Source organism: Pipistrellus hanaki (assembly GCF_964339955.1).
Source record: "Pipistrellus hanaki genome assembly, chromosome: 1".
NCBI lineage: Eukaryota > Metazoa > Chordata > Mammalia > Chiroptera > Vespertilionidae > Pipistrellus > Pipistrellus hanaki.
In genome coordinates, this window is record NC_140503.1 from 134,895,562 (window position 1) to 134,920,229 (window position 24,668).

Consider the following 24,668-nt stretch of genomic DNA (forward strand, 5'->3'; position numbering starts at 1 on the left):
GAACCAAGATATATAATTAATTTGAAATTCAGGAAATGAGAGCTGTTCCCAGCAAAGCAAATTTCATACTCCACATTTTTAAGCTGCATGTTAGAATCTTTAGCACTCTCATGTACATTTTAATTCTCTAAAGCTGTGATATTTTCAATGACAAATATATATATTTTTCTGTATTCATATATGGATTAACACCTTGGGTTGATTTTATTAATATATGAGTTTTATATTTCAAATAATTCTCAAAATACTGAAATACTCAATTTTTTTTTGTATTGGCTAACATTCAGATGTATCATACTATTGGTTTTTAGAATCTAAAGGATTAAGAAAGAAACATTGATATTAAAGAAGTAAATTATGAAATTTGTAGTTCTCAAAACAACATCCAGAATTATCCTTTTTAAAGTGATATAATTAAGTTTTCTCAAAGTTACATTTACTATTATACAAATAATCCCTTGTTTTTTATTTATTAAGGAGACAGTAAAGGCACATTTATTTTTACACACTTTGCTTAAGACTCCATAAAACAAATGGCTTTCCGGTCTGTGCCCTTTTCTGGGTCAGCTAGCAATTTTATATTGAATCATAGAAGGGACAAAAACCTTTTGTAATTATCTAAATTCCAGTGGTTTAGGAAGCTTTTGAGACCTAAATAAGCCAATTTCCATAATGGTGAGATGCAATAAATGCTTGTCTGTTTACTCAGCTTGTGTGTGAATAAGTATATAATTTGTTAATATTTTTAAAAAGTAAAAATAATGTTAGCCTTGAGTTGTAATGTAATTTTCTACATAAAAAAGCAGATCACTAGTGACTATAGTTTTATTTCCCTATGAGAACATTTGATCCACTGTCTTTAGGATGGAACTAATAAATCAGAACTGATACTTAATGTGATGAAGAAATTTACATAGATTTATATACTATTAAATTTATAGAAAGATTAGCATCATGTAAGCACACCAATTGACAGGTATTTGTAAAGATCATTGAAGGCATTATTTTTAAATAGGTATGGATAATGCATTCACTAAAATTGATACCAAGGCCTGGGGATGGGAGAGATGAAGAGATTTGGTCACAGAGCACAACCTTCCAGTTAGATGAGTAAGTTGTGGTGTTCTAAGGTACAGCATGGTGATTATGGTTAGCAATAATCTACTATTATATAATAAAAGCCTAAGTGACCATTATAATATTATAGAATGACCAGAACAACCTGAACAACTGGTTGCTATGATGTGCACTGACCACCAAGGGACAGACACTCAACTCAAGAGCTGCCCCCTGGTGGTCAGTGCACTCCCACAGGGGGAGTGCCTCTCAGCCAGAATCTGAGTTCAAGGCTGGTGAGCGCAGCAGCGGTGGTGGGAGCCTCTCCCGCCTCCACAGCAGTGCTAAGGAAGGAGCAGCTAGCAGGCGGGCAGTAAGGAACAAGGGGTTTTGAACTTCGAGAAGGATTTACCATTGCTGGCTTAGGCTTGATTCCCACCGGAAGCGGGCCTAAGCTGGCAGACAGACATCCCCTGAGGGGTCCTGGACATCTGCCGAGGGGTCCCAGACTGCGACAGGGCGCAGACCGGGCTGAGGGACCCCTCCACCCTCAGTGCATGACTTTCATGCACCAGGCCTCTTATCTATTACATAGTTGAAAGCTGCTAAGAGAGGAATGTACAGTGAGAAATGGTACCATAGTTATGTGATGTGATAGAAGCGTTAGCTAATGCTATGTTGATAATCATATGGTACTGTGTAAGTGTATCAAATCAACATGTTGTACACTTTAAACTCACACAATGTATATGTCAATTATATGTCAATACAGCAGGAAGTAAAATAATCTCAATTTTTTTTTTAAAGTACCTTCTTATGGGTTAGATTAGGGGTGTCGAACTCAATCAGAGAAGGGGCCAAAATCTACAATAAAATCCAGCCTAAATCGCGGGCCGAATGGTTTATTGAACAGTCATAAACTGACAATGTCATAAACTGACAGCGGAGTGCAGTGATGACAGCGCGATGCGGGCCACATTGCAAGGCCTGGTGGGCTGGATTTGGCCCGTGGGTCTTGTGTTTGACACATGTGGGTTAGATGTTTGCAAGTTGACCATGCTCAAATCTGTTATTTCCAATTCCCCCCTTGCTTAGTTCTCTCTGGAAGCCAAGGAAGCTAACTGAGTTAGGGCAATGGGTTTTCTTTTTGGCTGTGGCCTCATTTAATAAGGCATGGCTTGTGCAGTCACTGGCTGGATTCAATTATGTCCCTTCCTGACATTTTCATTCATTTGATTTCCCAGGCCTAGCATGTTAGGCAAGATGAGGTCTGGGCCTAGGATTATTTTCAAAGAATCAGCGCTCATCAGATTTAAATATTTCTTCCCACCATTCTATCTACATCTAAGGTAATTAAATATTCCCATAAAATGTATGAAAGCCCCTGTCAGGCACACATTCAAACCTGCTGCCTCAGTTACAGATTGAGACATGGACATGCAGATTTCATTAGATTGTTCTGGCATAGAAGTCACTTTTATTAATTCAGGAGGCTTGGCATGTGGCCCTCTGAAGGAAACCGCCCTGAGCATAAGGGCCAGTAATGAATGTCTCTTTATTCCCGACCTATCCATTAGTTCTGTAGCCCTGCTGCAGTTTGCTTAATGTCCCTAGGTAGAGGGGGAGGTGGAAGGGAATGAGGAAGAGATAAAGGAAACCTCAGTGAATCAGGGTGCAGGCAATCCAAATTGCCTAACAACCTTACTTGTGCTGGTGATGCATTCCAAGCATGCGAAAACATTAGTTTGCATTTCCTGCACACGTCATCCCTCATCTGTCTGTGGTCAAATCACAGACTGCCATGGAACTGAAAGGCTTTCAAGCTCGAGAGCTTTTCCAGGGGGATCCCCTGAATGTTTTTGCAAAACTCAGCCATAGACATGATGTTACTAGCTCTCCGTGAGCTAAACTAAAAATAGATGCAATTTTAAAACACATTTGTTTTGCATGTGTTCTTCGTTGTCATCATATATATTAGCAGTTTTAGTGATCATCTCCACATATTGCAATTTGATTGTGGAGCGTCTGTCGAATTTGGATGATCAATCCCCCAGGCCCTCTGTTCAAAGACAGGTTTCTGAATTTAAAGATGCCTTCCTGGTTACCACCTTCAGTGCACTCAGCTGACCCGGCCTGAGGTAGCACTTGGGCAGTTCCTATGCTCCACCTGAACTGGAGACTTTCCTCATGGAAAGCTCTGTAAGTCGGCCTCATGCGAAAGATGATGGAAGAATTCCGTTAGTTTTTTCAGTATTAAAACCTTAAAAAGTCACTGAAGCTGTACTAGCCTTTCTGTTTACTCTCAAAGGACACATTCTGCCTTCTTTAGAAACTTAATTACAACATCCTCAAGGCACCTCTAGATTGCTGAAGAAGACAACTTCAGGAACCTTTGAAAGTTGGGAGATTCCTTTATTTATTCTTCTGATAATTCTGCCTAAAGTGCATTTTTCCCAAGAAGATTTCTTTGTTCTTTGTTCATGAACAAATCTTTATTCATCATAACTCGGAATCAAATTGTCCCTTTTCACAAAGCCACTCACGTTCTTTCCCGTTCCTTGGCACAATGAAGTCATGCATATGCATGAGACCTTGCGAAGTGTCATTCTAGGAAAGGCTCTTACTGTATGTGTGGGAAGAAATCATTAGAATGTGGTAGCCATGGAGCCACTTTATTTTGCAGACTTTGGCTGCCTCAAGGGAGTCCGGGGCATTGTAAATACTATGTGTTAAAGTGCAAATACTCCACTTATTATACCAACAAATTCGATCTAGACATCTTATTAAAAAAAAACGGATTTATCAGTACCTTTTTGGAGAAACGTGACAAAATGTATGAATAAAATCTCATAATTTTAAATTATTTTAAACTGTTATAACTATCTTGGCATTTATATTTACCTTTCCAGGAGATCAGAAGACGTGTTGAAAGCTTTTTGGAGCAACAAAGGGAAAAAAGGAAATGTACCCTTAAAACTCAGACACTGATCATCTAATACACTAGACAACCTCAGAACTATCAGCAGATGGCGCAACAACCTATTTTATAGTCAGCGGAAGACTTCCATTATCAGAAAATAACCTAAAATGGCACGTTCTCTTTGCTTATTAATTCTTAATGCACTAAATGTAATGACTTTAGTAACAATGAAAAAGTAAAGCTGTAACCATAGAAACTATAATATTTGTGTTACAGTGACGGTAGGATTATTATTATCTGATTATTATTTTTTTTTAATTTAAAAAAGACCTCAGAGCTCTCTGGTCCAATTCCTCTGTTTAATAGTGGAGGAGACTGAGGTTCTTAACCTTGAACTTAAGCCCCGAGTGGGGAAGGTCTTGATGAGCATCCTGGTCACATCGCTGAGTCCAGCACTCATGATTCAGTGACACTGCCCCTCGGCCAAATACAATTTTTAGTCCAATAATTATAATTTGGGGGTATTTGGGATCACTGAAGTCAATGGATGTTTTTCATCTGGTGTTACCTGTATAGACTCTTTAGTTCTGTTGCAGGAACATTCATCTTTTCAGAGAAATGGCATTTTCAGGAGGAATATGTGGTTCTGTCACATGCTTACCATTTTCTAAAGCATCTCTGTTTCCAGTGTGAATTGGAAATGCCATTTTTCAAAATGCTTCCTTCCTAACCTCTGTCTATTTCTGAAATAGAAGGAAAAGCATTTTCCATACGTTTTATTTGTACTAGGAAGCTATTCTGATAGAGTCAACAAATATACTAACAGGAATGATTAAGGAGACCTGGCTTCTGTCTTGTTGCCAGAATGCTAATGGAAGTGCACATTGGTCTTCAAAAAATAGTGTTTGACACAAAACTGAATTATTGAATTGTAAACAAGAGAGCACTGAAAACTTGAGTTTAAAAATAACACAGTGCACCCAAAATATAATCGCCTTTCTTGAAAATGACAAGGACTGAAAATTGACATGATAGTCATAGACTTCTAGAACACTGAGTATTTTAAATTTTACATTATTTTTGTTGTTAATATTGTCAAATGGCTTAGAAACTGGCAGGACTATAAATGATTTATGCTAAAAGTAAAACATTAGAAGCTTTTGTTGAAGAGTCATGGAAAGATAAAATTTCTGGAAAACCAAGATGTCTTATAAGATTTGTCTATTCTTGTTTCCTTTTATCAAAGGTGATAGTTTTAACCCTAAACAATGGAGATAGTAGTTTAATAACAAAATAATTTTCTATGTGTTATAACTAGAGAATATAAGGTAAACAACACTTCAATCAAATATCTAATTGGAAAAGATAAGTTACTTTGCAGAATTCTTCAAAATATTATTTTAAAATATGGTTTCTTTTTTTATTTTATTATTTTATTATTTTATTTTTTTTTTTTTTACAGTTTCCTTTTGAAAGTGTCTGGAAATCAAATTGCCTAGATCATTACACTAAGTTTCAATTTGACAAAGGCTGTCCATTGGGACATATTGTTTAGAAACAAGATTCAGTGAGTGAATGCAGAGTACAGCTCTTTTCCCATTGTTTGGCTCAAATAGCTTGTTACTATTAATATTATTACTATTTTTGCCATTAAAGTGCAGCAAAATGGGCATCCAATTTTTGGCATCCAATTTATGAGCAGAAGAAACTTTATTAAATAACTGAATGTCCAGGCCTGGTGTACTCATAAAAGTAAATGGCATAATCAGATGTTCTCTTGGAGACTACTGAGATTTAACATTTGCTGATTTAACCATCTTGTTCCAAATAAAGAAGAAGAAAAAAATCCTCTGATTTTATTGTTAGAGCTCTGTATGGACAACCATGTCAAACCATTTGGCAACATTATGGGAAAATTTGGTAAGACAAATTTGATTTGTAATACCTATTTGAATTGGAAATTATATCTTAGGGAACATGATTTCCCTGATGCTTACTTCATTAAAAAATATCCTGAACCAAAAGCCTGGCAAAATATTCTCTTGAGAGCAAACCTACATTATTTAAAAGGTTTAACAATTTATCTCCCTAGCCAAATTGAAACCATTTTGCATATCACATGTTTTCTTTTGGTTAATGTTTATCTTAGATTTTTTTTTTTTTAAATCCTCACCCAAAGATGATATGTTTATTGTGTGTGTGTGTGTTTGCTTGTTTTTAAAGAGAGAGAGAAAAACACTGATGTGAGAGAGAAACTGATCGGTTGCCTCCTGTACACTCCCTGACCTGGGATCAAACCCAAAACCTAGGTATAGGCCCTGAACAGGAATCAAACCCTCAACCTTTCTGGCGCAAGGGATGACCCTGCAACCCACTAAACCACCCAGCCGGGGCTACCTTAGCTTTAGATGAATAGAAGTTTGAACAAGTAGAAAATGTACTGATGACTTTCATAGGAACCAAGAAAATAATTTGAACCTAGTAATAATGGCTAAATATTGCTTATAAATTGACTTGTTAATCCATTTTTTCTGTCACTATCTCTGTTTGCTAAAACATTGCCAAATTATTAAATCTATGAGTTATGACATACAAATATGTGAACCATCCCCATAATCAAGCATTTTAAGGTTTATGCTTCCAGTGCCTGACCACCCACAGGTTAGGTGGAGGTAAACTGGGACTATGAATATTTTCTCCTCCATTCAGGTTAGCTGTTTTGACTAAAGCCATTTAGTCAAACATCTTCTTCTTTTTTTTTTTTTTTCTTTTAACTGTATTTTGGATTTCAGAATTGTAGAACCTGGGCAGCCATGGAACTTACCAATTAAAACAATACAAACAAAGTAAAAGTTGTGATAATTCTTTCCACAATAGTGGGGATCCTTCATAACAGGATAGACACTTGGCTTCTACCCTCCACTGATGTCCATTTTCAAGTGCAGGTGGACGGAAGTTCACATCTGGGGAGGGAGTGTGCTTGAGTGGTGGGGGCATACTCTGTCAGTATTTACTTTGCTGGTCCCGTTATAAATTTCACTCTCTTTACTTTAATGCATTTGTGTGTGTGTGTGTGTGTGTGTGTGTTTGTGTGTGTGTGTGGCAATGCAAACATATGAACTAACTGGGGAAAAAAAAACCACAATAAAACAACAACAGAAAACCCTAACTTTTATGAATTTTGTAAGGGAGTGGAGGGGGCAAAACAGAGAGAAGCTGTCAGTTGTTGATCAAGTCCTGGCCTTTAGGGCTGGTTGCTGCTGAGGTTGTTGGTCAGAGTTCTGTTGTCATAGATGGTCCAGCTGTTGTCTTTTTTTTTCTTTCTTTTTTTCATATTCAGTCTCTCTGTAAAATAGTTCTAGAATTTCTAAAAGGGAGACACTTAAAAAGATAATTTTATGGAAGGAGAGTTTCGGAGTTTCCATGAAGCTCTATGTGCATGGAAAACACCCTGGCTGTTTGTAGATTACTTGTTTGCTTGGAGTGGCTTTGAGTAGAACATGCTGGACACAGCAAGGTTCCTAAGGCCCCCACTGCTTTCTGTAGCTCCATAGCTGGGGGTACCTTCCTGTGTTAAATTTATTTTATTCTTATCAGGGAGCTTACATCAACCTTCTTGATGTCATCAAGCAAAAAGGTTCTCAGAACAGGCAAGAATTTCAAATCTTAAATAAAACATTCCCCTTTCTGTGAAAGATTCTGCTCTAATGAAGTATGCTAACTCAATGAATTGCTTTGCAGGTCCCTGGGAAGTCACTGAGAAAATGATGAATAGAAAGAAAAGTGAAGGAGTTGTAAGACTGAAAAGAGAGATGGGCCAATGAACTTCTGAGTCACTTGAACAAAATCAAATACTAACTATGAAAATCAACCATTAGTCAAACTAATTGATTTATAAGATGAATAGTCGTCTCAGAATCAAAATAATGATATTAAATGGCAGAATAACTGCATTTGAGGTTATTGAAAGGGAAGAAAACCTCTGCAGTGACTAAAGTTAATGGCCTGCTGTGCTCTAATGTCAACTTCCCCCATTCAGAATATATATGTATTTCTCTCTCTCTCTCCTCTCTGTGGGTTATTCATATTCATATGACTATGGGATTAGTTCACAGATCACAATAAAACAAGATTATGATGTGAATATTACTCTCATATTTTGAATACTCCCTGAAGTGCTTTTTGGGTAATTAGAGTGATTTTTCATTTAGAATGGGAATATACTGATTTTAATATGAAGGGTTTCTAACATATAGCTCCTAAATGCATGTTATCTTTTTACATTTTTATAAAGATGCCCATTTGAGGCTTCCAAAGCCCATGGGTAGTTGAAGTTTATTTCCTATACAGCCATATGGCTGCTCTGCAGACACATGCAGTGCAGCTCCTTATGGGAACTGTCAAGAGCTTGGAAGGGCCAAGGGTTTTGCCCAACTTGCAACAGACAAGTTAGGCTGCCACAGTTTTGTGGGATCTCCCAAAAGACATGAGGCTCCTGCACCAGAGACAAAGGACTTGATTACTCATGGTGCCACAGCCCCTGAGCTTCCTCCCCACCTTGTTAGTCACTGAGTCTGACTCAACTCACCCCGAACTGGAAGTATCAGGTTAGACACTCACAAGGTCTCGCAGGCAACAGACCCCCAAATCCGGCATCTCTGGGTGAAGGCTGCAACCCTTGGTCAGAAGATCTATTGATAAAATCCATCAGTCACATAGATTTATAGTTTCAAGGGGTCACTAAGGTTTGGGGCACTAATAGTAGAGAGTAGATCACACTTTACTGAACAGTTTCTAACACAACTTGCTGATTTAAACTCCTTTCTGATTTGTATGTTAGCCAATAAAAATGCCTCATAGAATGCCCAAGTGAGGCAGGCATACGTGGTCTGCAGACCCCAAAGAGTTTTATAAGGTGATGATGTCCTGCCTTAGTGGAGGTTGTTGGTGGAGGAGAGAGGCAAGGAGATGGCAGTGTTGAACTGGATGCTGGTGCGATTGGGGGCTGTGAATTCATCTACGTGTTCCCAAGAAACAATGTTCTATGTTTAAGCCCCTGAATTTTATGTGGGTTTCTCCTTAGGCAATGGTATGCCTATTTATAATCAGGGCCACTGAAGCTTCTGACTTTCCAACCAACAGTGAAACTTTGAACAAGAGAAAACTTTAGTACAAGGTCCTAACCCACCTTCTAGTAGCCAATGACTGAGGAGTTTGTCTAATTAGCACTTCTCTGCCTGTGGCTCTTGATGGAGGAAATCCCCTTTGTGCTTATGGGACTGGGGTTCAAGCATATGACATTTCAATGACCTATTGTACATTCAGATGTAGATGTGACATCAGTAGGGTACTGCTGTGCTCAAGGGTCCCATATTCTTCTCTATTGAGAACTCTGCTCTACCCCATCACTTGAATTCGGGCTTTTCTGGGATCAGATAGGGTGGAAACTTGGGTGATAGTATTCACCCAGCAGAGATGCAGAGCTTCGGACTCATTCCTTCCTGTTCTGCAGCTACTTGGATGGGCGGGCATGGTCTTCAGTCCCACCTGGGGACCAAGAGGCTTTGGCTCCACCCCTAATTATATTAAATTGCTTTAATACAATTTTATGGTGCTGTAAATGCAGCCACACTCTGCAGTTAAAGGATCCTATATGTGTAAATAAAGAATAACTAAGTATTTACCAGTCTTTTAACCTAAATATTCACATATGAGGACTTAAGTTTTAGATTTTATGTTTTTAAAGGAGTCCTGTTTGGATCATTACCTTCTTACACTGTAATAGTTCACTGATATAACACGGCAAAGTCCTGGCCTGGCCTATCTCCTCCAGGGCCCACCACGTTTTCTACTACCTGTTCTAAGTTCTACTTTTGGTCTTTATGAATTGACTATTCTATTATCTTATATAAGTGGAATCATACAATATTTGTCCTTTTTATGACCTGCAATATTTCACTTAGCATAAAATCTTCAAGGTTCACCCATCTTCAGCCTGTGCCAGAATTTCCTTACTTTTGAAGATTAATATTCCTGAAATATATTTTTAAATGTACATTTTTCATTGCTATTTTCAATTTGAATTTATCATGTCCTATCACCCAGGTTTTCCCATTCTTTGAAAGAATGTCTTCCTTTGGCAACTTAGGAACTTTTGAGAAAGTAAGATAGGAATAAACTATCTAAAATATGAACCATAAATAAGGATACATTGTATTAATGAGAAGAAATTTGATTCTGCTGACTAGTACTGAAGTTTGACCTTTGTGATCATCTCTTAATAAAAGAAAAATAGAATACTGCACTATGAAAATGTTTATTCATGGATCAACAGAGAGAGGAAGACCTTGATCTGAGAGGAAGGTCTCAGAAGTATGCCTGTCAAGGTTCATATGGGTCTTAGGGAGCAATAATGGCTATAAATCTGCAACTCAGAACATTGCAGGCTACACACATCTAGCCTTACTGCCATTGTTCACTTGACCCCTTTATCGAATTTTCCCACCCACTTGCTAATGTCACCTTGCTCTGATGTAGGCTGTGCTTTAGCTAGTTTAAACCTCACTAGTGCATGAGGGGAATCCATATAAGGAGAAAAGAGAGACCTGTTGAATGGAAAGACCTTGCCCCCCAGAGCAGCCTACTAGGTGTGGAGCAAAACTAGAGTCGCAGATGTACATTTCCAGCTCCTCACTTCCCATGGGAGTAACATCCTTTCATGAATCAATCAACATTTACCTATCCGTCCCCTGCAGCAGTTTTTTGCGAATCATTTTCAAAAATCATTAAACCACTACCAGTTTATCCACTCTGCAAAATATACACAGCCTTTTCTCATAAGCAGCAGGGTTATTCCCCTCTTGGCTACATTCAGCTCTTTTAACTGCTCCTGATTTCAATAAATAGAAAATATATACACCTACCTAGGAAAATCATTCTTACACACAATTGCCTCTTATGTTTACAAGTCTATAAGGCCCTGAAATACACACACACACACACACACACACACACACACACACACACACAAAACACATGGAAGAGCTGAAGGGCAGGCTTTCCCCAAACTTAAACCTATCTGTCTTATCCAATATAAGAAAAGGGTAATATGCAAATAGACTGAATGGCAGAACAACCAATCAAAGCATAATATGCTAATGATATGCTTAGGCTGCTTTACTGCTCACTATGATGTGTACTGACCATCAGGGGGCAGACAGTCAATTGGTCAACCAGTTGCTATGATGTGCACTGGCCACCAGGAGTGAGATGCTCTGATCAGTAGGTTAGCTTGCTGCTGGGGTCCGGCCAATCAGGACTGAGTGAGATGAATTGGACATGCCCTAGAACTCTCCTGTGGTCCCTCCATGGCCTGATCATGCACCAGTGGGGTCCCTCAGCCTGGCTTGTGCCCTCTTGCAATCCAGGACCCCTTGGGGGATGCTGGAGAGCTGGTTTCAGCCCAATCCGCAGACCACTCCCCTTGGGAGGGCGCCAGATGCAGGGCTCATGGCTAGTGAGCACTGCTGTGGCAGCACAAGCCTCTCCCAATTGGAACTGATTGGGTGCAAGTCCAGTGCAGGCACAATGGGGCCAGGATGAGCAAGTGTGGCAGGCAGGAGCTGCAGGCGGTGTTGAACTGTGAGTTTTGGCCTGATTCCCACAGGCCACCTAGAGGGACCATACCCGTGCACAAGTTTGTGCACTGGGTCTCTAGTAAATGGTAATGGCTAACATTGCTTCCTCCTTAGGTATGACCTTCAGCTCCAATGACATCACCAGCAAAGATGCTCTCCCTTCCCCTTGACTTCTACTGTTCCAGAGCTTCACATGCATGCAGGGTCCCAAAAAGTGCATCCCCTAGATACTTTGATCTTGAGATAAGGCACAAGGGTAGGAGGCTCCTTACACATGCAGTTGAGTGAAGTTAGGGGTCATGGTGCCAGTGCTTCTGTAGATTGTGATCTTGGGCAAGATTCCCAACATAACTTCACTTTTCTTATCTGCAAAATTTTTTAAAATAGTATTTCCTCAAGGTGTTTAATCCTCCTCATTTTGTTTTTATGTTATTTAAATCTGTATGAGGGATTATATACTACCTATTATCATAAATTGGGCCAAAAAAATTGGAAGTAAAAGCTAGTACATACCTTTGAATAAGAGACAAAACTCTACATTTTGCAGACAGATCTACACAATTTAGTTGTCAGTAATAGATTATTTTGGTTAGTTATAGTAGTTAGAGGGGACCGGGAGAAAAAATATACATGTTCAGCTTTTAGAACTCACACATCACTGGGAATAAGAACAAGTAATCTCTGATTTCCAGTGGGACAATTAGGGATAAAATGATAAAATAGGCTACCAATACAGGTCAATAGCCACATACCCTCACAAGGATTTTCAACAAATTTAATCCTTCACAACCAGCTACAGAAAGTATATATATATATATAAATTATACACTATATATGTACATGGTGTCCTAAAAGATATATATATACTTTAACATTTGATAGCTCAATTTTGAAAAAGAAATAGATTTCAAAAAATTCTGCCTTTATAATTATTCAGAGTGTGTGTATGCATTTTTGGAATACCCTTTATATCCCAGTACACTAAAATGTATATAATATATAATCATGGTAATTAATAGATATTATTTGAAACTAATTTTGTTTTATATTGGATTAATTCTTGCTACTTAAAAACAAAGAAACATATGATGACAACATATGGTAACAACGTATGACATATTATATACTAGTGGCCTGATGGACAAAATTCATGCATGGGGGAGTGGGGTATCCCTCAGCCTGGCTGTACCCTCTCTAATCTGGAGCCCCTTGGAGGATGTCTGAATGCCAATTAGGCCTGATCCCTGTGGACAGGGGGGCAGTCGGACAATATTCTCGCAATCCTGGTCCGCTGATTCCTAACTGCTCACCTGCCTGCCTGCCTGATCACCGCTAACCACTCTACCTGCCAGCCTGATCTCCCCCATTAGCCCCCCTGCTGGCCTGTTCACCCCCAAACACCCCTCCCACCCCATTCCCACCCCCACTAGCCTGCTTGTCCCCAACTGCTTCCTTGCAAGTCTGCTTATCACCCTGCTATCCTGCTCTCCCCAACTGCCCCCCTTGCCGGTCTGCTCACCCCAGCTGTTCCCCCTGCCAGTCTGCATGCCCCCAACTGCCCCCCACCCCCCACCCCCCGCTGACCTGTTTGCCCCCAACCACCCTCTCCCTCCAGCCTGCTTGCCCCCAACTGCCCTCCTCCTCCAGCCCAATCTTCCCTAACTGCCTTTGCCTCAGCCCCGTCAATGGGTTTGTCCAGAAGGTCTCCCAGTCTAATTAGCATATTACCCTTTAATTAGTATAGATATCCCATTTCTTTTTTTATTAAATTTGTTGGAGTGACATTGGTGATGTTGAACGTATAGGTTTCAGGTGTGGGTTTCTGTTACAAGATCTGTATATTGCACCATACCTACCACCCAAAAATCCAATATCCCCCCATCACCATATATTAGGATTTCCTTCTCTCCCTCTCCCTTCCCTCTAGCAACCACCATACCGCTGTTTGTGTTCACCAGTTTGACTCAACCCACCTCAATTGTATTATGGACCTATATGAGTGAAATCATTTGATTCTTAGCTTTCTCTGACTTATTTCACTTAGCATAATGTTCTTAAGGTCCATCCATGTTGTTGCAAATGGTGCTATTTCATCTTATATATATCCCCTTTCTACTCAGTCCTCTATAACAATAAAATTGTACTTAATTCTAACATAGCATATCTATTTTTGTAAGCAGGCACTTACAACTTGCTCTCCTAACAAATGCTTAGCCCTGCTTTTCACCATCAAGCTCTGCATACAGGCAGGTGTTCACAGTGAGATTTTTTTTTTTTTTTTTTTTTTTTTTTGTCAAGACCACTGTGTATCCATGACAGTGACTCTCTTCTGTTGCAATATTTCATTGAAAAAAAAAATCATTGTGGCGTAAAACAAAGAGCACCTATTCCCTTTTCATGGGACTGTAGATCAGATGCAACTCACCTTGCTATGCTGACCTTCAGAATTTGGACTAGAGGTTCCATAATGCAAATTCATTTCAAGGGTATGCCATGTATTTCCTCATCTTATGAGAACCACGAACTATTAGGAGCATTTCTTTTCATGGCAGTTTATATGAATGCAAGATGGCTAGCTAGACGTGGATGCAAGTCTAAAGATTTTTGTTTATTCCATTGCAATGTTAAAGTACTTTGCATGATGAAATTTAACATCAGTGGGGCAGGAATCAGTGTTGCAGGAATAGACACTCTGTGTTCTACAACATTTCATGGAGGGGGAGATAGTAACATGTGATGGGTAATAATAATGCAAATCCAACCTACTGCAATGGAGCACTCTAGGTTGACAGAAATTCCTTTGGCAAAGAAAGGTAGAGAAACCAGGTTGTCTCTGTTCAACTCAGTTGTTTGATAAAAAACTTGGAACCTGGAAGAAATAGCATCTTGAAAACCTACCAAGTAAAAAGTACCAATTTATGCTAATCCATTAATTATTCAGGGAAACATCCTAATTACTTCATTAATTATTTACTGATCCAGTACACTAAAACATGAACATCTGGAACAGATCAATAAGATTGACTTAACTCTTTTATCCTTTTTCAGGACTTAGAATGATTTTGGAAGAGAGTATGGAGTAGTTTTATTTAAAAATATTTTTGAAAAGTAATATACTTTTGCTTTAAACATTAAGTAAATGCTTTATTTATTGTATTTATTTATTTATTGAAAATCTATTTTATTGAGTTTTTACAGAGAGGAAGAGAGAGGGATAGAGAGTTAGAAACATCAATGAGAGAGAAACATTGATCAGCTGTCTCTTGCACACCCCCTACTGGAGATGTGCCTGCAACCAAGCTACATGCCCTTGACCGAAATCGAACTTGGGACCTTTCAGTCCATAGTCCGACACTCTATCCACTGAGCCAAATCAGTTTTGGCTTTTTTTTTTTTTTTTTTTTTTTTTTTTTTTTTTTTTAAATAGCACAACCAATGCATGTACCCTCACCAGAATCGAACCTGGGACCTTTCAGTCCACAGGTCAATGCTCTATCCACTGAGCCAAACCAGCTAGGGCAATGCTTTATTTTAAAATGTATTAAAAATTAGCATACCAAAATAAACTTGCTATACCTACACTAATAAAAGAGAAACATACAAATTCACCATCCCTCCGCTATACCCACCAGCCAATCAGTAGTGAGTATGCAAATTAACCCAAACAAAGATGGTAGTGGCCATGGAGCTGGAGCAAGCAGGAGGCTTGGGTTGCTCCCTGTGATGGAGGAAGCCAAGATTCCCACCCACTCTGGCCACCACTGAAGTAGTGGCTGGAGGCCTGAGCCCCCAGGAGGAGTGGCCAGGCTGAAAATGGACCTCAGCCCCTTACCCATGTTGGCCACACCCCCAAGGGCTAAAGGTCCCCACTGGGGGGCATGGCCAGCCTGCAAACAGCCATTAGCCCCTCACCAGGCTGCCCCATGCACCAAGGGAACCCCCATCCTGATCTGGGACACCCTTCAGGGCAAGCCAGGAAGCCCCACACATGCACCAGGCCTCTATCTATAATATTAGTAATAAAAAGGTAATATGCTAATTAGACTGGAAGAGCTTCCAGGAGAACTTCAGGACGCTCTTCTGGACAAAGCCATGGTGGTGGGGCTGAGGTAGAGGTGGTTAGAGGCCAAGAGGGGAGGGCAGTTGTGGGTGATCAGGCTGGTGGGAGGTGGGAGGATTTGGGGGTGATCAGGCTGGTCGGGGAGGCTGCTGGGGGTGAGAAGATCAGCAGGGGAAGCAGTTGGGGGCAAGCAGGCTATCAGTGGGGGTCAGTTGGGGATAATCAGGATGGGGGGGTGTAGTTTGGGGTGAGCAGGCCAGCAGGGGGCAATTTGGGGTGAGCACACTGGCATGAGGGCGCAGCTGGCAGAGTGGTTAGGGGCAATCAGGCAGGCAGTCAGGTGAGCAGTTAGGAGCCAGCAGTCTTAGATTGCAAGAGGAATGTCTGACTGCTGGTTTAGGCCTGATCCTTGTAAACTGGCAGTCAGACAACTTCCTTCAAGGGATCCCAGATTGGAGAGGGTGCAGGGCTGGCATAGGGACAACCTTCCCCCTCCCACACACAAATTTCGTGCACCAGGCCACTAGTTTATCCTAGCTAATGAAAAGAGTAATATACAAATTAATCATCACTCCAATTAAGCCATCCCCACCAGCCAATGAGAGTGAGTATGCAAATTAACCCCAACCAAGATGGCTGCAGCCACAGAGAGCAGTTGAGAGGCTTAGATTTCCCAGGCAATAGAGGAAGCCAAGCTTTCCACACACCCTGGCTGGCCTAGGCCTCCACTCAAGGCTACAAAATTTCATTTATAGAAGATAAATTCCAAGAAAATTGGCGGCAGCCGGCGTAGCTGGAGAGAGCAGGCTAGGGTTGCCCCTGGCAATGGAGGAAGCAAAGCTTTCCACCTGCCCTGGTGGGTCAGGCCTCCACTCCAGGCTACAAAGTTTCAATTATAAAAGATACATAAAACCAAACAGAAATGGCGGCAGCTGGAGTGAGCATGAGGCTTGGCTCCGCTCCAGGCTACAAAGTTTCAGTTGTAGAAGGTAAATAAATTCCAGACACCAGGGCCTCTGCTTGGGTCACCAGGGGGTGTGGCAGGTCTGCAAACCACCACAGGCCCCTCTCCCAGGCCGCCCCAATCCCAGGGGAACCCCCACCCTGATCCGGGACACGCTTCAGGGCAAACCTGCTGCCCCCCACCTGTGCACCAGGCCTCTATCATATGTAATGAAAGAGTAACATGCAGATTGACCATCACTCCAACACACAAGATGGCTGCCCCTATGTGGTCAAAGATCCTGCCCCCATGTGAACACAAGATGGCCACCACAAGATGGCCAGCAGGGGAAGGCAGTTGGGGTGATCAACCCTGCAGGGGAGGGCAGTTGGAGACGATCAACCTTGTAGGGGAGGGCAGTTAGGGGTGGCCAGGCCGGCAGAGGAGGGAAGTTGGGGCCAAACAGGCTGGCAGGGGAGCAGTTAGACATCAATCAGGCTGGCAGGGGAGTGGTTGGGGAGTGATCAGGCTGACAGGCAGAAGCGATTAGGGGCAATCAGGAAGGCAGGCAGGTGAGCAGTTTAGAGCCAGCAGTCCTGGATTATGAGAGGGATGTCCAATTGCCTGTTGGACAGTTTAACATCCCTCGAGGGGTCCCAGATTGGAAAGGGTGCAGGCTGGGCTGAGGCACCGGGCCTCTAGTATATAATAAAATGTAGAAAATAGGTTAGCTTTACTTTTTAAAATACAGAAGCAATAAATTAGACTTTGAAATGTTTAGAAAATAGTAGTTCATATTTTCATTTATTTATTCTGTATATTTTAGATCAGAAATGTCAAGTCTAATTGAGTTTTGCAATTCTTGTTAAAAATAAAAATTCTAAACTGATCTGTAGAATTTAGAAGTAAATTGTATGACTTTTATTAATGCTTACATATTTTTAAAAAAATAGCGATCTTCATTAGTATTCATATCTTCCCTTCTAAGAGGAACTTTTTATGTAATTATTATTTTGATATAGTTTTAAAAATTGTTTTCAGATGATATATTTTAATTCTTAGGTACTAGCTGAAAAAGCCTCTTAGTACAGATATTATTTTTTACCCAGTAGCTTTTACAAGCTTGAATTAAAAAAAAAAAAATGTATATATATATTTATATATATATATGGTTATACTTAAAATAAGCTGTTATTTATTGAGTACAAGAAAGAGTTCAATAATTCAAGTCCTATATTTATATTCTCAGAATAACTTGCTGTCAGGAAGGGCAGATTTATGCAAACACATTTAACAAACAATAGTGGGTTTCAACATCTTTATGTCATTTTTGCAGAAAGTATCCATGAAATTCATGGAAAACAATATATAAATATCAAAGTCCAGGGACCAGAAAAACCAGAATGACCAGTGGCTATCGGCGCACTATGGCAGTCAACCAGCCTGATCTGGGCCCCAATTGCCACCCCACCCCCAGGCTTGCCTGGCCTCTGATCAGCTCCCAACACCCCAATTAGGGATGGGGCTGGCCAACCACCCACAGCTCCTTTCCCCCAGCCAGCCCCTCCCCTGATCAGTCCCCAACACTCTGACTGGGGGCATGGCCAGCTGGCCAACCTTCTGTGGTCCCTCCCCCAACTGGGCCCCCACTCATGCATGAATTCATGTACTGGGCCTCTAGTTTTAATATAACATACTTTCCTTAACAACTCATATAAACCCATCTAAGAGTGTGTTTGACACTTTTTATGTCTTTTTACATAAATATTAGCAATGCTTAAGTAGACTTTGGATGACTTTTATGTTCTCATATGCTTTGGCTTAAAACAAATTAGCGTCATAGGCTCTGTCTTTTTGGCAGGGAGCAGAACAGAAGTAAAGGATCACAGAACACAAGGGAGGGGACCATTAATAAGAGACACAGAAATTATTGGGAGAAGTGGTATTTACTACACATTAAAAAATAAACTTCTACTATGAAAAAATGTGAATTTTTCCAAAAAATTAACAAATAATAGAACATAGGAAATGGATTTTTATTTTTCAAGAACAGAAAAGTATTATCTTGGCTATTCAAATGCATAGATATTCAAGAGGTCAAAGTAGTTAGGCTTTACTGGTGGAAGTTATAGGGTGATGGACTTCAACTTTATTAAAGAAGATCATTGTTTCTGTCCTAAGAAGGGATGTCCTGACTTAAGGTGTTTAAGCTGAAGCTGGACCTCTGCTTAATGAAATTACTGAGCAGTGGTTCTCCCAGGGTGGTATCTCTGATACATTGTGAGATCTTTGTGATGGTCAAAAGTATTTGCATAATTATACTAAGACATCAATGCCTTTTGTGTTACCATTGGCCCTGATGATGCAAAAGCAATCGTGGATAAAATTGCTGGTGGTTTAGCATGAGTCAAAACAGTGGCACAACACTGTACTAGCAATCAGTTTTGTTTCTCACTATCAGCACAGTAAAAGAAAACAAATGTTGGCTTTACTTAGAACATTACTATGGTGGCAGGAAAATATATATTAATTTTATTAAATTTTACTCTTTAGTACATAACTTTTAAAAATATATTTTTAAAATTAACTTAAGAGAAGAAGGGAGAGAGAGAGAGATAGAAACTTCAATGATGAGAGAGAATCATTTATTGGCTGACTCCTGCATGCCCCTGACTGGGGATGGAGCCCACAACCCAGGCATGTGCCCTGACTGGGAATTGAACAGTGACCTACTGGTTCATAGGTCGATTCTCAACCACTGAGCCACACTGGATAGGCTGTACACTACCTTTAATATGTACTGAAATGGGAAATATGGATTATTCACTTTTAGTTATCAAAATAGTGTAACTATCATGAGAAAAAGCACATGCCTCATTGAGTTGTGAGATGAACTTGCTTACTTTTCCATGGAAAATCTTTTTTATTTCAAAGAATGATTGACAGAAAATTTCTGATCATTCTGATTTGGGGAGCTAGCAGATATTTTCTGAAATGGAATAAACTGATCCACCATTTCAAGGAAAACAGCTGATACTACTTGCTGCCAATACATTTTGAGCTTTCAAATGATACAATTTGGAAAAATTGCATCCATCACAGTGATCTTGCATCTTTCTAGTGCTTACATACTTTTCTAATGAGCTCAGTGGTGATAGTATAAATGTGAATTTTTGGTATTATTTATTGAGACCGGTCAATATATGAAAGAACTGAACAACTTTAACTGATATTTCCAAATGACAAATGAATGATGTTATGGCATTGCGTATGGGTAATAGATCAGCTTGAAAGCGAAAGATAAACTCATAGATATTAATGTCACAGAGTACAAAAAAATGTTGTTGGGCTTCCGATTACACATGACAGTTTTCACACTGAAGCTTATAAGAAACTCCCACTTGTTAAATTTTGGTGTGATATCCCAAAATATAACAGTTATCTGAAAAGGCTATTACAATATTCTCCCTTTTCCAAATAGAATCTTGTATGAGGCTGAATTTGTTTTATGTAGATAATCCAACACAGCATATTTTAACAGAATAAATGCAAAAACAGATATTCAGAATTCAGATACTCCAACTCTGTTCTAAGTTAGATATTAAAAAGATTTTACAAAAGTAAAAAAAAAATGCCTCTCCTCACTTTTTAAAAGAACATATTATTGTTCTTTGAAAATATGTTAATAGGGTATGGTTTTATTATTATAATTATTTAAAATAAATCAACAAGTAGTTATCAAAAATTTTCTCAATTTTACCTTTGAGTAACATAAAGATTTATAGATGTAACCCATATGATACAAAGCTTTTTGTGATTCCCTAAAATTCTTAAAACTGTTAAGAGATCCTGAATCCAACAAGTTTCAGAACCACTGTTATAAAATACTAGAGACCCGGTGCACAAAATTCATGCCCAGGAGTTCCCCTCAGCCCAGCCTGTACCCTCTCCAATCTGGGACCATTTGGGGAATGTCCAAAACCAGCAGTTAGACATCCTTCTCACAATCTGGAACTACTGGCTTCTAACTGCCCCCACTGCCAGTCTGATCACCTCTAACTCCCTCTGCCTGCTGGTCTGATTGCCCCTAACTGCCCCTGCCAGCCTGATTGCCACCAACTGTTTCCCTGCCGGGCTGGTCACCCCTTACTGCTCCCCTCTGCTAGCCTAGTCACCCCTCACTGCCCACCCCTGCTGGCCTGGTCACCTGCAACTGCCCCCTGCCAGCCTGGTCACTCCTCATGGTCCCCCCTGCCAGCCTGGTTTCTGCCAACTGTCCTCCCTGCAGGCCTTGTTGCTCCTTACTGCCCCGCTCTGCTGGCCTGGTTGTCCCACACAGCCTGCTGTTCAGTTACTTGGTTGTCCCTCACTAACACCCCTACCAGGTTGGTCACCCCATGCAGCCTGCTGTTCAGTCATTTGGTCGTTCCTCACTACCCCCCCTCCCCCACCCGCTGGCCTGGATGTCCCACATAGCTTGCTTTTCAGGTGTTTGGTTGTCTCTCACTAACCCCCTTGCCAGCCTTGTCACCCCATGCAACCTGCTGTTCAGTCACTACTGTGAGGGCATCCTGACCTTTGCATATTACCTTTTATTAGTATAGATAGGGGAAAACAGACCACATAATACTTAGTGGCTCCATCTGTCCTAAGAAACTATTAGTCTTTTTTTTGTGAGAATGTAATATTTGAACCCCAGGCTCGTAATTTTTGGTCTGAAATATCTTGTTGATTTACTTCCTTCAACCAAATAAAAGAAATATCAATATTTATGTGAAAGCCCCATCTTTCTTCAAAATGGGATAAAAGTTGTCAAGTCCAGTTATTATGTGGACATGTTTTTATTAAAATAGAAAAGAGTGTTTCCTTCCAAATACTTCATACAAAATGTCTACTGATATCATCTATTAGTAAATATTGATAGCAGTCCAAAAAGGCACATCAACCTAAGAAATATTAATAAGCTGACTAATGCCAGAATGTGACAGTCATGTTATGACTGCTAATGCCTGGAACAGAAACTTAACGGTTTATGATTGCATATAACTAAGCAGGATAATTGTTGAAGTTTGTCTCTTAAACACAAAGAAAAACAGAACTTTATGTGGATTGAAAATGGTTAGTATTTTTCTTACTTTACTCTTTCACTATGCTTTATGATCCCTTGGAAGGCACATTATACACAAATAAATGGCTGATTTTTACTTAATTTATCTTTTATTTTATCTTTCCAACTAGCAAAGATCTGTTCATGCATGAACTAAAAACATTGGAGTATTATTCCTCAATGCTAAGTTTTTCCCATGAGAACCCCCTTCTAATTAAAATTTCCTTGAAAATTTCATCTCTTAACATAAACTTTTAAATTGTATTTGTTCACATGGCTATATACTAACTACACAGTTATATCAGTAAAATACCAATCACACCCTAATATATACTAATGATAGAGGAATATGCAAATTGTCCAGGATGCTGTCACAGTAATGGCTGATCAGCAGGCTGTGTGGGGTGACTAGGCCAGCAAGGGGTTAGTGAGGGACAACCAAACAACTGAACAGCAGGCTGCTTGGAGTGATCAGGCCATTACGGGACAACCAGGCCAGCAGGGGGGCAGTTGGGAGTGACCAGGCTGGCAGGGAGAGCAGTTAGGGGCGATCAGGCCGACAGGCAGAGGCAGTTAAGGGTGATCAGGCTGGAAGGGGGGCAGTTAGGGGCAATTAGAAAGGCAGACAGATGAGCAGTTAGGAGCCACCAGTCCCGGATTGTGAGAGGGATGTCTGATTGCTGGTTTAGGCTTGATCCCAGGGTTCAGGCCTAAACTGGCAGTCGGACAACCCCAAGGGGTCCTGAATTGGAGAGGGTGCAGGCTGGGCTGAGGGAACCCCCCCCCCCCCTCCATGCACACACTCCGTGAACCAGACCTCTAGTTAGAAATATTTATCTTTGAAAAGATATTAAATATCTACACAGCAAAATTGACCTAGGTAGTTTTTAAATATGCCTATTTACCCAAAATACTTTTAAATAGAGATACCATTACTTCCAAGATAGAGAGGAAGCAAAAGTGCTATTTTCTTCTTTCTAGTGTTCCAGGAACACTTACATGTAATTTTGTATCCTGAGAAAGGTGTTGTTACTTACAGGGTTAAGAAAAAAATAGGTATCTTCAGATGGCTATTTTTTTCTCTCCACTACCAGATATTTACTGTCATCTAAGTGCCATTAACTTTTCAGGGTACAGGGGCAACCGAGTAAACTCATGTCTATTAATATACTAGTTTTATTTCATGTTGCTCTAACCCTGAATGTGTCTGTGACTTGCTCACCTTGGACCCACCACTAGTGTTTATAAGTGCCATTTGTCATGGTCAGAAGGGAGCTATGATTTGTACCCACATTTTAGTATTGATTCTTATTAATGGGTACAGAGAAGCATTCCTTCAGATATTTTTTGTGTGTGTTCAATAATTGCTCTGTCTTCACAATAATATTCTAGACATTTTATTACCTCTATTTTCAATATTGACACATATGATCTATAAAAATATAATCAAGGGAATACATCTATGACACAGTTATGATCTAATATTGTGAGAGTTTTTTATGAGGGCAGAAGTCATAATTCAAAAAATTACTTAAGTTGATAATTTTTAAAAAAAATTCCTGAGGTCTATGAGCTTTGTCATAGCATATAAAATAGAAACTTCAAATCAGTACTTACAAAAAATCACTAGTGTCTCTAAATTACCCAAAGAAATTAAAAACTGAGAAACAACATCACTTTGTTATACCTTAGAAGCAGTTTTAACAATCAGCACATTTGAAGTAACTTCCTGGCACTATTGGCTAAATGACTGGATTATTCCTCTCATTTATGTATAGGTACATTACTGGGATCAGCATTTATGAGCAATGAGCAATGTAAAAAAAAATACAGAATGTAAGGAAGTAAATCTATACTGCTTTTAGGAGAGAGGATGAATCATAGTGAACTTGAATTGTGATTATGATTTTAGACTTGTGTGGCCCAATGTAGCAGCCACTGGATTCCTGTGCCTCTGGATACATAAAATGTGGCCAGTCCTGACTGAGGTTTGCTGGGAGTGTGCATGCACAGCCAATTCCAGACTAAGTAGAAAAAAAAAAAAAAGAATGCAAGGTGTTTTATACATAATTTGTATATTGCTTGCACATTTAAATGATAATTTTTGAATATTTGGTTTAAATAATATATATTAAAGTCAAGGTAGCCCAGTTTTCCTTTTTAATGTGGCTACTAGAAAATTTTAAATTACCTATGGGCCCTCATTATATTTCTATTGTCAGCACTGATACAGGCAGCTAGTGAATGCAATGTATGTATTAAAAAATATCCATAATTCTAGATAAAACAACAGTTGCTTACAAATATGTCAATATCATATCTGTCATTAATCCTGTTAGTGTGTTTGCAACTAACTTAGTTTTTTTAAAATCTATTCTATGTGATTAATTTCCAGATTGTTAGTAATGGAATGTTATAGCTATTTACTGAAACAAAATTTTCAACATCTATTTTATTTTATTTTGGCATTCAAGTGATTATGTTCTTTAAACTACATTTTATTGATTTCATAGAGGAAGAGAGAGGGAAAGAGAGATAGAAACATCAATGATGAGAGAGAATCATTGATTGGGTGCTCCTGCACACCCACAAAGGGAGTTGAGTCTGCATGCTGGGCATGTGCACTGACCAGGACCTCCTGGTTCATAGGTTGATGCTCAACCATTGATTCAGGTTGGTCGGACTAAGTGATCATGTTTTTGATGAATACTAAGAAACTGTCCTTAAAGGGCCTTCACCTGAAAATATAAACAAAATCAAAGCATTTGAGTAACTTAGGAAACCATGGAAACATGTTGACAGACAGATAAATTGTATATAAAGCCTGCAGAATGTATATGACATCAAAAATCCTATGTTTTGAAAAACACTATCTCATCTCTGAACTGATAATAGTAAATTTCTTTAAAAATATGTTTTTATTGATTTCAGAGAGGAAGAGAGAG